Raw genomic sequence first — 14835 nt, 5'->3', positions numbered from 1 at the left:
CGTATCACCAGGAGCTAGAGCTGCACAAGGCTGTGCTTACTCCTGCTGCCCTATGTTGCTCAATGTGCATGCAATGTGGGGCCAGACAGACCAGATGACTGGTCATGCTTCCTTTAAAAACTGTGTGACTCTTGGCAATTTCCAAGCCTCTCCAAGTCTCATTTTCTCATCTGTAAAGTGGACAGATTAAAGACAATTAGATAAAACCTATCTCATTGATTTATAATGGTAATCAAATAAGATCACTTGTTAATGGTTCTTTATAAATTTAATGTATTGTTATTATTATTACCATTCACATCATCATGGGATAGACTTTAAGAAAACTCTTTTACTTGGCTCATTTTTCTTTCTTTTGCTCTTGCCTAGCATTGAGTATATTGATGGCATAATATTTCAAATGGTTATGCCAGCCCATTGGCTTTCCTTCTCCAAGATCAAAAAGGCTCTTCATCTGGACCACACCAGTGAAATGGAATGTAATCCTTGCTAAAGTATAACATCAGAGTTCCAGTTAGGAATCTTTGTGGTTGGCTACTTCCATAATTAGACACATTTGGTGGTTTCTTTTATCACCCTCCATTCTCAAGTCCTTCATCTTATATTACTCCTCTGTGTTTCTCTCTGAAGTCAGTGGCTTACACATTTCTGTATCTGATTTGCCAGCTTCTGTGGTCCATTGTCTCCTACATATCCTCTTGCATAATTAGTAAACTATCATTAGATGCTTAATAAATTACTGGAATTTATTAACAATTTATTAGAATCTCTCTCAAACAAAGCATTTTGAAGTGCCAATTACTGATTGATATGGCCAGGTAAAACTACTTTTTTATTAAATCAGGATTATGAATATAGATAGGAAATACACCCTTTGTGATAGGTAGATCACTGAATCAAATTGAGAATGTTTCTCCCCAAGCATTTTTCACATCTCTTTAGCCATCCAGAACTATGAATTTTATAATATTTAGCTTTCTATATATTTTCTAGTTAATAAAGGGATTAAAAATTAAGTAAAATGAGAGTTAGTCATCTATTATTTTATTAGGTTGCAATACTGCACAAAGTACCATAGAAAGCGTTGAAAAATACAAATTATTGTAGAAGACTAATTAAAGAAGAACCCAAGTACCCTAATTCTACACGCCATTATATTTTTTAAATAACCCATGAAACAAAGAAGGTTGGTTTGTTGTTGCTTTTTAAAAGAAGCATGTGGTAATTTTAACATGGCTTATGGTAATGCATTAATCGCATGAAATATCATTTCGGGGACTCAGTCTGCAATTCTCTTCTCTATCTACACGCACTTCCTCAGTGATCCTATTTATTTCTGTAGCTATAAGTACGACTTCTATACTCCTGATTTCCCACTTGTATTCTTGTCCCAACCAGACCTCAATGCATACATCCAAATACTGACTTCACTTTACACCTGGATGTGTAATAGTCAATTCAAACTTAACATTTACAAACAAACTGAACTCCCCATTCTTCTCAGCAAGTGCTCCTCTCACAATGCTCCTCATACCTGTACAGGGGGCTGACATTCATTTAGAGGTTAATATTAAAATCTTGGATTCATCCTTGATTTCTCTCTTCTCTCACTTTCCACATTCAATTCATCAACATATATTGTCAAATACACACTTAAAATATTTCCCAAATGGACCATTTCTCACCATATCTACACATTTCATCCCAAGCCAAACACTATCACCTTGTATCTGACAATAGCAATGGCCTCTTAGCAGGTTTGCTGCCTCCATTCTTACTCTCTACTGTCTACTCTCCATATAGCAGCTAAATGACCTTTTCTGTTGTCATTCGGGGGATTTTTCTTTATTTCTTCCAAAAGAAAAAAAGGATCCATGTGTAGAATGTGCAGGTTTGCTACATAGGTATACGTGTGCCATGGTGGTTGGCTGCACCTATTGACCCGTCCTCTAAGTTCCCTCCCCTTGCCCCCCACCCCCCAACAGGCCCTGGTATGTGTTGTTCCCCTCTCTGTGTCCATGTTTTCTCAATGTTCAACTCCCACTTGTGAGTGAGAACATGCAGTGTTTGGTTTTCTGTTCCTGTGTTAGTATGCTGAGGGTGATGGCTTCCAGCTTCATCCATGTCCCTGCACAGGACAAGATTTCATTCCTTTTTATGGCTGCATAATATTCCATGGTGTATATGTACCACATTTTCTTTATTGAGTCTATCATTGATGGGCATTTGGGTTGGTTCCATGTCTTTGCTATTGTAAATAGTGTTGCAATAAACATACATGTGCATGTGTCTTTATAGTAGAATGATTTGTATTTCTTTGGGTATATACCCAGGAATGGGATTGCTGGGTCAAATGGTATTTCTGGTTCTAGATCCTTGAGGAATCACCATACTGTCTTCCGCAATGGTTGAAGTAATTTACATTCCCACCAAACATGTAAAAGAGTTCCTATTTCTCCACAGTCTCACCATCATGTTTTGTTTCCTGACTTTTTAATGATCACCATTCTGACTGGCGTGATATGGGGTCTCATTGTGGTTATGATTTGCATTTCTCTGGTGATCAGTGATGTTGAGCTTTTTTTCATGTTTGTTGACTGTGTAAATGTCTTCTTTTGAGAAGTATCTGTTCATATCCCTTGTGTACTTTTTGATGGGGTTTTTTCTTGTAAATATATTTAAGTTCCTTGTAAATTCTGGATATCACACCTTTGTCAGATGGGTAGATTGCAAAAAATTTCTGCCATTCTGTAGGTTGCCTGTTCACTCTGATAGTTTCTTTTGCTGTGCAGAAATCTTCAGTTTAATTAGATTCCATTTGTCAACTTTGGCTTTTGTTGCAATTACTTTTGGCATTTTCATCATGAAGTCTTTGCCCACACCTACGTCCTGAATGGTATTGCCTAGGTTTTCTTCTAGGGTTTCTTATGGTTTTGTGTTTTACATTTAGCTCTTTAATCCACCTTGAGTTAATTTTTGTACAAGGTGGAAGGTAGGATCTAGTTTCAGTTTTCTGCAAATGGCTAGCCAGTTTTCCCAGCAACATTTACTGAATAGGGGATACTTTCCCCATTGCTTGTTTTTGCCACGTTTGTCAAAGATCAGATTGTTGTAAATGTGTGGTATTATTTCTCAGGTCTCTTGTCTGCTCCATTGGTCTATATGTCTATTTTGGTACCAGTACCATGCTATTTTGGTTACTGTAGCCTTGTAGTATAGTTTAAATTCAGGTAGCATGATGCCTCCAGCTTTGTTCATTTTGCTTAGGATTGTCTTGGCTATACAGGGTCTTCTTTGATTCCATATAAAATGTAAAACAGTTTTTCTAATTCTGTAAAGAATATCAATGGTAGTTTGATGGGAATAGCATTAAATCTATAAATTACTTTGGGCAGTATGGTATTTTACATGATATTGATTCTTCCTATTCATAAGCATGGAATGTTTTTCCATTTGTTTTTGTCCTCTCTTATTTCATTGAGCAGTGGTTTGTAGCTCTCCTTGAAGAGGTCCTTCACATTCGCATCCCTTGTTAGCTGTATTCCTAAGTATTTTATTCTCTTTGTAGAACTTGTGAATGGAAGTTCATTCATGATTTGGCTCTCTGTTTGCCTATTGTTGGTGTAAAGGAATGCTTGTGATTTTTGCACATTGATTTTGTATCCTGAGACTTTGCTGAAGTTGATTATCAGTTCAAGAAATTTTGGAGCTGAGATGATGGGGTTTTCTAAATATAAAATCATTTCTTCTGCAAACAGAGACAACTTGACTTCCTCTCTTCCTATTTGAATACCCTTTATTTCTTTCTCTTGCCTGATTTCCCTAGTCAGAACTTCCAATACTATGTTGAATAGGAGAGGTCAGAGAGGGTATCCTTGTCTTGTGATGGTTTTCAAAGGAAATACTGAGCTTTTGCCCATTCAGTATGATATTGGCTGTGGGTGTGTCATAAATTGCTGTTATTATTTTGAGGTCTGTTCCATCATTACCTAGTTTATTGAGAGTTTTTAACATGAAGGGATGTTGAATTTTATCGAAGGCCTTTTCTGCATCTATTGAGATAATCATGTGGTTTTCATCTTTGGTTCCGTTTACGTGATGGATTACATTCATTGATTTGCATAGGTTGAGCCAGCCTTTCATCCCAGGGATGAGGCCAACTTAATCGTGGTGGATACATTTTTTGACATGCTGCTGGATTCGGTTTGCCAGTATTTTATTGAGGATTTTCACATTGATGTTCATCAGGGATATTGGCCTGACGTTTTCATTTTTTGTTGTGCCTCTTCCCAGTTTTGGTACCAGGATGATGCTGGTTTCATAAAATGACTTAGGGAGGAGTCCCTCCCTTTCAATTGTTTGGAATAGTTTCAGAATGAATGGTGCCAACTCCTCTTTGTATTTCTGGTAGAATTCAGCTGTGAATTCATCTGGTCCTGGGCTTTTTTCGGTTGATAGGCTATTAATTACTGCCTCAATTTCAGAGCTTGTTATTGGTTTATTCAGGGATTCAACTTCTTTGTGATTTAGTCTCAGTAAGGTGTATGCATCCAGGAATTTATCCATTTTCTTCTAGGTTTTCTAGTTTACTTTCATAGAGGTATTTATAATATTCTCTTATGTTAGTCTGTATTTCTGTGGGGTCAGTGGTGATATCCCCTTTATCATGTTTTTATTGTGCCTATTTGATTCTTCTCTTCTTCTTTATTAGTCTAGCTAGCAGTCTATCTGTTTTGTTAATTTTTCCAAAAACCAGCTCCTGGATTCATTGATTTTTTGGAGGGTTTTTTATGTCTCTATCTCCTTCAATTCTTCTCTGATCTTAATTATTTCTTGGCATCTGCTAGCTTTTAGACTAGTTTCTTTTTGCCTTTCTAGCTCTTTTAATTGTGATGTTAGGGTGTTGATTTGCGATCTTTCTAGCTTTCTGATGTGGGCATTTAGTGCTATAAATTTCCCTCTTAACACTGCTTTAGCTGTGTCCCAGAGATTCTGGTACGTTGTCTGTTATCCTTGGTTTTGAAGAATTTATTTCTTTCTACCTTAATTTCATTATTTACACAGGAGTCATTCAGGAGCAGGTTGTTCAATTTCCATGAAATTATGTGGTTTTGAGTGAGTTTCTTAATCCTGAGTTCTAATTTGATTGCACTATTGTCTGAGACACTGTTTGTTATGATTTCAGTTCTTTTGCATTTGCTGAGGAGTGTTTTACCTCCAACTATGTGGTCGATTTTAGACTAAGTGCCATGTGGCCCTGAGAAGAACATATATTCTGTTGATTTGGGGTAGAGAGTTCTGTAGATGTCTACTAGGTCCACTTGATCCAGAGCTGAGTTCAAGTCCTGCATATCCTTGAGAATTTTCTGTCTCTTTGATCATTCTGATACTGACAGTGGACTGTTAAAGTCTTTCACTGTTATTGTGTGGGAGTCTAAGTCTCTTTGTAGGTCTCTAAGAACTTGTTTTATGAATCTTGGTGCTCCTGTATTGGGTGCATATATATTCAGAATAGTTAGCTTTTCTTATTGAATTGTCCTTTTATCATTATGTAGTGCCCTTCTTTGTCTCTTTTGATCTTTGTTGGTTTAAAGTTTGTTTTGTCAGAGACTAGGATTGCAACCCCTGCTTTTTTTTGCTTTCCATTTGCTTGGTAAATTTTCCTCCATCCCTTTATTTTGAGTCTGTATGTGTCTTTGCATGTAAGACAGCTCTTTGGGTTAGAAGATGCTCCTTTAGTGTATCGTAGTTTTTTATTACCCATCTTTGAAGCCTACTTTTGTCAATGCATCCATCTGATCCTCTGTCAGTTCCGTGCCCGTGATAGAGAAATGTTGTGATAATTTGGAGGAGAAGAGGCACTCTGGCCTTTTGGGGTTTTTGGCATTTTTTCGTTGATTCAGAAAGAATCGTGAGTTTGTCTAGTTTCAGTCTTTGAGGCTGCTGACCCTTGGATGGGGTTTTTGTGGGGGCTTTGTTGTTGTTGATGCTGTTGTTGCTTTCTGCTTGTCTGTTTTTCTTTTAATAGTCAGGTCCTTCTTCTGTAGGACTGCTGCAGTTTGCTGGGGGTTCACTTCAGGCCCTACTCATCTGATTTGCTCCTATGCCTGGAGATGTCACTCAAGCAGGCTGGACAGCAGCAAGGATGGGTGCCTACTCCTTTTTCTGGGACCCCTGACCTTGAGGGGCACCAACCTGATGCCAGGAGGATCAGTCCTGTATAGGGTATCTGAGAACCCCTATTGGAGGGTCTCATCCAGTTGGGTGGCACAGGGAGCAGGACCCGTTTAACAAAGCACTTTGTCCCTTGGTGGAGACAGTGTATTTTGCTGGGGGAAAACCCATTCTTCTGGGCTGCCCGGATTCCTCAGAACTACCAGGCAGAGAGGCTAAGTCTGCTGGTCTGCAGAGACTGTGGCCACTCCTCCTGCTAGGGGCTCAGGCCCAGAGAGATCTGAATTATGTCCCTGAGCCTATGGCTGGAGTTATTGGAGATCCTGCAGGGAAGCATTGCCCACCGAGGAAGGGTGGGTCAGAGTTAGAACTGAAGAGGCACTCTGGCCACAGATGGCCACAGCCGGTGTGTTGGGCTGTGGGGACAAGTCTTGGGACCAAGCCGTCCAGCCTCCCTGGCTCCAGCAGGGGAAAAGCGCAGCCTGGAGCTATAGAAATGGGTGCTGCCCTTCCGCCACCCAGGGAGCTTAGGGTGTTAGGCATTCTCGAGTCCCAGTGCTGGCTGCTGCCCCTCCCCAAAAGGAGCTCAAACAGCTTACATAGCAGGTAGCTGCAGCTGGTGTTGGTCGCTCCTCCCACTGGGAGTTCAGTAGGGTTAATCAGATTCCAGTTGAGATTGAGAGGCTGTAAGAATCTGAAAGTTCTGGGGTTGGGACGTTAGGCCCCAGTGGCACAGGTTTGTGAGTGGGATCTTCCGATCTGTAGATTGCATAATTTCGTGGAAAAAGCACAGTTTCCCTGGCTGGATAACACGCTCACTCACTGCTTCCCATGGATGGGGGAAAGGGATTCCCCTTCCCCGTGCAGCTCTCAGGTGGACCACCACAACACACTGCTCTTCCTTCTCTCCATAGGTCATGCCAGCCTTCTAGTCAATTTTGATGAGAGAACCCGGATACCTTGGTTGCGGGTGAAGGATTCACATGCTTATTATGGTTTTTTTTTTATGGGAGCCTCTGAACGGTGCTGCTTGTAGTCAGTCATCTTGGCCTACCCTCCAAATGACCTTTTAAATATTAATCACATCAATATCTTCCAGAGGCTTATTAGATTATGTAAACTAAAAGCTAAAATCTTTGTCATGGCCAGCAAGACTCTATATGAACTGGCATCTGGTATCTTTCTGTCCCTCTTTCATTTCCATTCTGTCTGGTGCTTACTGAACCCTACATAGGCTAGTTTTATTCTCCACTCTGCACTTGTAGCTCCTTGTGCCAAGGACAATCAGACATTTGGTTTTGCCTAGAGGCCAATATATATCGGCTGATCTGATGTTTCATTTGGTTTGACAATGTGAGTCCCTGATTTAAGTTTCACTAAAATAAATTGGAATGTTTGGTAGGCCTCCATTTTGTAATTCCAACTCTTGGCATGGTCTTGTCTGGTATTGTGTGAGGCACACATACCGTGAATTGAGTTTTCACTTTCCACAAAATATAAAAAATAGAGAACCATGTGTCACTTTCGTTCCCCAATGCAGTGGAACTAAGGTCTTCATTTCAAAGGGGCATGCTGTGGGCCTGCAAGCACATAGCTATGGAATGCCCACTTCTTCTAGTTTCAGGTAGTGGTGGAGGAAATATATGATGCTGCCACCTATGTCAACCACTTGGGATACTGCAGCCCCAGCCCCAGCCTGTGAGATGCTTGAAGTCTCCAACTCACCTATTAGGGGTCAGTGACAAATGAAAGAAATTATGGTTTAAGCCTATGAGAAATATATCCAGAAAATGAGACTGAGGAATCCTGTAGAGCATTAAAACATATAGACTGAACATACTTAGTATGGAAGTTTGGTTATCACTTGGTATGAATCTACAACGATTTCTATATTTAATTTTTTGATATTAAATATATAAATTTATAATTTATTTTAAATTTGTGAAATAAAGGATTTCAACAGCAATAAGCTAAAAATGTATCCTAAATAAAAATAAAAATGCAGATATTTCGTTTATGCTGATGGGAATGCTGAACTTACCTTTAATGCTTATCAACACTTACTGCTTACTTTGGGGACCGTAAATGATACTGCTGACATGTTAAAACCATAAGACATAAATCTGCTGAAGAAACATAAGTATCTGTTTTAAATAGTATTTATTTTAAAGACTGAGCCCCCAAGAGATAAGTTAACTGATGCAGCTGCAGAATATATGTTTATGAGTCACTTTGTGAGCCATGACTTTTCATTTAGATCAAAGGATTGTTATTTTTAATTAATTGTGTTTATTTTTAATGCCAAGTTTTTTTTTTTTTTTTTTTTTTTTAACATGAATGAAAAGTAAAGCAGTAGTTCTTAACATGTGGGTTTCATTAGCAGAAGAAGTAATGTTAGTTTCTTATCAGTGTCAGATAGAAAGTCAGCTAATTCTAATAGTTCAATTTTTTCATGCAATTCATGAAATCAAAGGAAAGCTTTGGAATTTCATTTTGTTAAAGAAGAAACATTTGAAATTATTGTGAGTGATATTGTAGTATCAGTTTAAAAGTAAAATATTAAATCACAGTTATTTTCTTTGCTGTGATAATAAAAAAAGACAAATCCAGAAGAACATTGTCTCATGGTAAAGCACAGCTTTTACTAAATTAAGAAGCTTATAGAGCAGATATTCACTTGGAATTTACAGTGGTAAACACATAATTCATAATCGCAAATAAATTGGGATATTCCACCAAGAAAAACATAAGTTTTAGCTATAAATACACATATACTATAGCTGAACAACAAAATATGATAACACTGTTGAATATAGAAAAGAAAATACTTCAACATGAAAATACAAGCTTCCTCACTTTGCTATCCATTATAAAATGGGTTTTAGAAACATTTGTACCTTTGAATAACTGCTTTTTAAATCAGCCTTCTTGTTTCATAAGATATTGTGCATTTTTATAAATGATTCCAATTTTTGTTTTGCTATGAACAATAAACACATGTTATTATGAACACAAAGTATGGACATAAAATGATGAAATTTATTTCTACAAAAACAAGGGAGGAAGTGAAGAAATAAAACAATGAAAGCTCAAACATCATGCAAGATTTAAGTCTGAAATTCTATAATTGTGCTTTGGAGTAGTTCAATTTGTGGAAAGATTGTATGATAAAGTTCCTATATATAATATAGATTAGTCTGTATTATATACTGGAATTGGATGAAATTGAGAAGGTTGATGATCTTATAGTGTCTATATTATCTATAGTTAGGAAAACATTCATAAGAATCATAGAGAATACTTATTTGATGAGTTTTGCTGTGTGAAAATATTTATCATAGAAAGGTCCTGAAAGACAGTACCTGTGAAAATATTTGGTCTGAAATATTTACATATTTTGGTACCAAAAAATTAAGAATATTCTCCATTTTGCAGAGCATGCTCTGAAGTTATACAGTACCTCAACATTTATGTGGAAAACATTATTCTCAATTCAGAATATGATGTATAGAGAAAAATTTATTGGAAATGTCAAAAATTTCAAGTTTATTAACACTAAAATGCAACTTGGAAGAAGATTGTATTTATGGGGGAAAAAAACACTATGGTGGGGCACAGTGGCTCACACCTGTAATTCCAGCACTTTGGGAAGCCCAGGCAGGTGGATCACTTGAGCCCAGGAGTTCAAGACCAGCCTGGGCAACACGGCAAAGCCCCATCTCTACAAAAAAACAAAAAACAAAAAACAAACAAACAAAAAAAAAACTTAGCTTGCCATGGTGCTACATTCCTGCAGTCCCACCCATTTGGGAGGCTGAGGTGGGAGAATCAGCTGAGCCCAGGGAAATCAAGGCTGCAGTGAATCAAGATTGTGCCACTGTATTCTAGCCTGGGCAACAGAGCAGTAAGACTCTATCTCAAAAACAAAAAACAAAAACAAAACAAAACAAAAAAAGACAATATTGAAAATTTCATTCTTTTGAAAAACACTTGCTACATGGTGCTAGAACAGACATGGCTTAAAACGAATTAAAGTATGTGAATATAATTCTAGAATAATTACTCAACTTCTCTTACATTTAAATATTTAGTTGACATTATTTTTACTTTGCTTATGTTATTTTTAGTTTTGAGTAATCAATAGCAATACGTTTTTTTTTTTCTCTTGACTTTCTAGGTACATAAACCACATACATTCTTTTTTCTCTTGTGTGTTTTCAGTTAAAACAGTGTGAGCTGGATTTCTTTCACTTGCAAGCCAATGAATTATGACACCACATTTAATAGGGCTGTTTTAAAGAAATAGAGAGATAATGTTTGGGAAGCACTTAGCATCTTGTATAATACATCCTAAGTTCTCCATAAAGGTAGCTATTCCCATAAATTTGGCAAAATAAGCACCATTAGGGATGTGTCCAAAAATGCCAAGATAAAATCAAGTCCCTAACATTATATTCAATATAATTTGGATAACACTAATTATGGCTCTCAATCAATCAACTTTTTCCCTATAGTTGGCTACTCTCTCTGATTACCGTGTCCTCAGTTGTTGTAGTGGTAATCAGTATTCACGTTAAAGAGTTTGAAATAGCTGACTGGAGAAGTAGGCTGAGAGGTTAATAATTTTTGTAGTGTAATTTAAGACCTATGTAGAATAACTACTAATCAAATACATTTTCTGAATCACATATGAATTTATGTGAATCTGAAGAATATGTGAGTTTCCACCTTCATGGCTATTGCCTCCTCCAGCCTGTCATAGATTTTTATACAAATGCTTATAAAACGGCAACTATCACAGGTTATTACACTCATGCTTTCATCCATGTGTTGGGCACTGTTCTAGCTGCTGACTTTCCTGAGGTTTATAATAGGAATAGGGAGTAACAAAAATAAACTATATTTTAAAAGTAAATTATGTCATATGCTATAGGAAGTGCTATGGGAAAAAAGACAAAACATATAGATTATGTAATGGTGATCAAGAATAAAGAGAAAAAGGTCAGATTTCACTGGTGAATAATGTGGTGAGGAGGAGAGAAAGTTGGATTTAAGCAAAGACTTGAAGTGGATATCTGGGAGGAGAGTGTCTTAAACAGAGGAAATAGCTGGAATAAAGGCCCTAAGGTAGGAGAATCTCTGGCATTTTTGAGGAACAAGGAGGTCACTGCAGCTGGTGTGAGACGGTGACAGGCAGAATAGAGGTGCTGATGTCACAAGGATTCTGGCTTTTACTCTGAGTAAAATAGATTAACAAATGTTTCTTCTTCTTCCTGATAAGAAAGTGGCCTGCACTTAGGAAGTATCTGGAAGTCTGGGATATTGAAGTCAGCTATATGGAAAGCAGGGGGGTGGCACTTATTTGATAGGAAAAGATGAAAATAAAAACACATTGTTGTCCCTAGGAGCACTTTTACAAGTGGAATACCTTTAAGCAAAATGGACTGAAACAAAACAAAGAGATTCTAGCTAGAAAAAGGAAAGTGGCAGTTCTTAATAGGCAAGTGACAGAACATCAAAGCGTTGGATGTGTTACTTGACTGAATGAGTCTCAGTCCACTTCCATGGTAGTGGAAAAAGTCACTTTGCAAAAAGTGACTGACTTTCACCACTTTAAGCTGCTGTACCTTCTTAAGCTTGTGTTCTTTCTGTAGTGCTCCTCAATATGTGGTCCACAGACCACCAGCATAGCATCACCGGGGGACACTTGTGAAACTACAGGTCCCTGGAGCCTACCCAGGCATAGTGGATAATGCTGTCCAGGTAATTTTTACACATCTAAAGTTTGGGACTATGGAACCAAAAGACAGCTTTTTAAGACTCCCTCTGACTCTGGATTCCTATGAACAGTTTCCCATGCCAGGTCCCCAGAATGTTCAGTTTTGTGGGTTTTTGTTTATCGCTGTCAGGACCATAGATCTTTGGATCAGATAAAGAGAAAAAAGCTGAGAAACATGCGTTTTGATCTTGTCACAGGGAAAGGGAAATGATTTAAATAAAATTTTACAGTGTTGCTCATTTCCATAACTGTACAAACATGAAAAATGCTGTGAATAGTTACTGGGTGAAGGTGACCTTTTCATAGTGATGTTTGGATTTGAGGATATATTAATTTTTCTGAGTGTACATGTTGTTGATTGTGATGGTTTGAGCCAATGAGAAGTAGTAATAGTTAAATATCTGAGATCTATTGCCTTGTTAGCTACGTTAACAGCCAACGACAACATAATCTAAAGAGATTTACTGTTTGGCTTTAGAAGTAGTATCAAGCTAAAAGTATAATTAAAATATTTATTAGCCTGCCAAGTTAGAGAGAGTAGGTTAAGACTTACAGTTTCTGAAGAGTTGGCAATGCCTTCTTCCCAGTTTTGTCTTATGTCCACCTTGCCCCATGCACTATCCCCACATACTCTATAGGAACTGAGAAAATAAGCTCACTAATTTTTTTAAATTTGTAGTTTGAGACCCAAAGACTTGAAAAACATCCTTTGTTGCAAAACCAGTAATTATTGCAATTCTCTAATTACCACGTCTGAGACCTTTCTTCATGCTGGGATGATGCAGACGGTCTCTTGATTTTTTAAAGGTCAAATTACGTTGCTTCAGTATCTTCTGGTGATGGGCCAAATGAGACTAGCTTAATTTAATATGTCTCTGCTGCTTTTCTTTCAATCCAAAGGGGCATCCATCATGGGCCTCTCATTCTGACTGATATTGATCAGGTAATTGCCCTCAGCTTGTCAAACTATCATGATTTTTATAAGAATGAGTCTTTTCTAGAAGAAAGCAGACCCTGAGAGAGATACAAAGATTGCTAACAGAAGTTTCCCCAAAAGCAAGTCAAAGTAGAAGGCAGGATTAGAGAGAAAGAGGAGCTAGAGGAAGGAAGAAGATGAGGAAAGTAGAGATAGTGCTGTGTCCTAAAATGTAATAATGTAAATTACTATCATCCACTTAGTACAATTCAGAAAATAAATTCCAGGCCAGCACATAACACAATTCAGGGAAAAACAAAAATAACAACAACAACAGAAAAAAACCCCCACAGTTTTAACAGTCACTAACTGTGTGGCTTCTCAGAGTAAATGTTTAAAAAATTACCAGCCTCATTTAACTGTCTGTCTGAGCATCCAGGTGGATCCTATTCTTGTGGCTCAAGAACATCATTTTCTTTTTCTTAACTAGTCTGAGGGAAATAAACATTCATCAACTCTAATTTATCCTAGATTATTGGGGTGAAGATGGAACCTAAAATAAAAGAAAAAAACTCCCGCCAGGAAAAGAGTTCCTCCAGGAAACTGTCTAAGGTTGACTTAATGAATATTTTCCTAATGTGACTGACACACTAAGCCCAGGGATGTCCTGAGAGAAGCATTCCCATCAAGACATGCCGAGCAGCATAAGAGAAAATTTCACTTGAATGGCTTTCTGTGAAAGTAGAACAGGCTTACAATAGCTCATGTGAAGAGTGTAGAAAGTCAAAGTGAGCCCACGTCTAGTGTATCATTATCGTTAACAACTGTGTTTCAGGGAGTGCTTGGTATCCAAGAGCTGTTTCAAGCCCCAGGGAGAGCCAAGCTGCTGCAAGGGCTTCAGATAATCATCTACCATCACTACAGATATTCAAGACTAACTTGATGCCCTCTGTTGAGAGTGCTTGAGAATAAAGAATGCAGCTTTGTCGCCTTGAGAAAATTCTTCCAGTAATAGTTCCTTAAAACACCAGTACCTTCAGGGAAACTGCTTTAAGACAGTTGACTCCTTACTCAGGTCCTTTTTCAGATCTCCGTTGGCCTTAGGCCCTCTTACACGTGGAGACCTTGCCCCGCAACATGTCAACACTTTCTAAAAGTGTACCCATGACCCCCACTCATTGGTGTCATTTTTTGAAAGGATATTTGTAAAACATTTTTGGTAATTATTTGGCTATAAGTGATTCACTTGATTCGCAATTTGTTACGAGTTCTCAGCAATCACGCATAGATGGAAATTTTGCAGTGAGAAAATCTAAACCTGCAAATTGTTTTCGAATGCAGTGAAGTTTTAATGAACAATAAATATTAAGTTGGCATGACAGCACATCATGTAGGTATTTAATCGGTTTCTTAAAATCCATTCTGTGGTTTTCTTTTTGGCATTTTGGAGTCATTTTTAGCATGATAATCTTATACTATATCTTCGGCGAATATTTGATCCAGTCTTGGTGCTCTCAATGGTAGCAGTGCATCATGAAAAATAATGTTTGTTAGATCTTCATGATAGATTTCTAGTAGAATTTTTGGAGGTTTCCTTCTTGCAAAGCAAGTCTCATACTGTGCTTCATTTACCATTAAGGTCCAGAAATATCCTAAATTGGACAACTATCGGGGTAGTTACACCATATAGGATGTAGTATTACCCCAGGCAAGCATGACCCAAGGACAAGTACAATTTGGGCTCCACCTGAAACTACTTAGGTGCTCCCTAGAGAAAGATCACAATAAATTGAAGTTACTGAGGAGGGAAAGGAGATGCAGAGAAAATAGCTTTCTTTTCAGTTTTCATTTCTGGGACTCAAGATTTCCCGTTCTATTTCAATTTCTTTCCTACACAGTGTCATTTTTCCTACCTATGTCTCAAAAGAATTGCCAGTGGCATATTGGGCTAACACAGTAAACACAC

The sequence above is a fragment of the Piliocolobus tephrosceles genome, chromosome 1 (assembly GCF_002776525.5).
Source record: "Piliocolobus tephrosceles isolate RC106 chromosome 1, ASM277652v3, whole genome shotgun sequence".
NCBI classification, from domain to species: Eukaryota; Metazoa; Chordata; class Mammalia; order Primates; family Cercopithecidae; genus Piliocolobus; species Piliocolobus tephrosceles.
The sequence above is the reverse complement of the archived record's forward strand: the minus strand, read 5'-3'. Positions refer to the sequence as shown.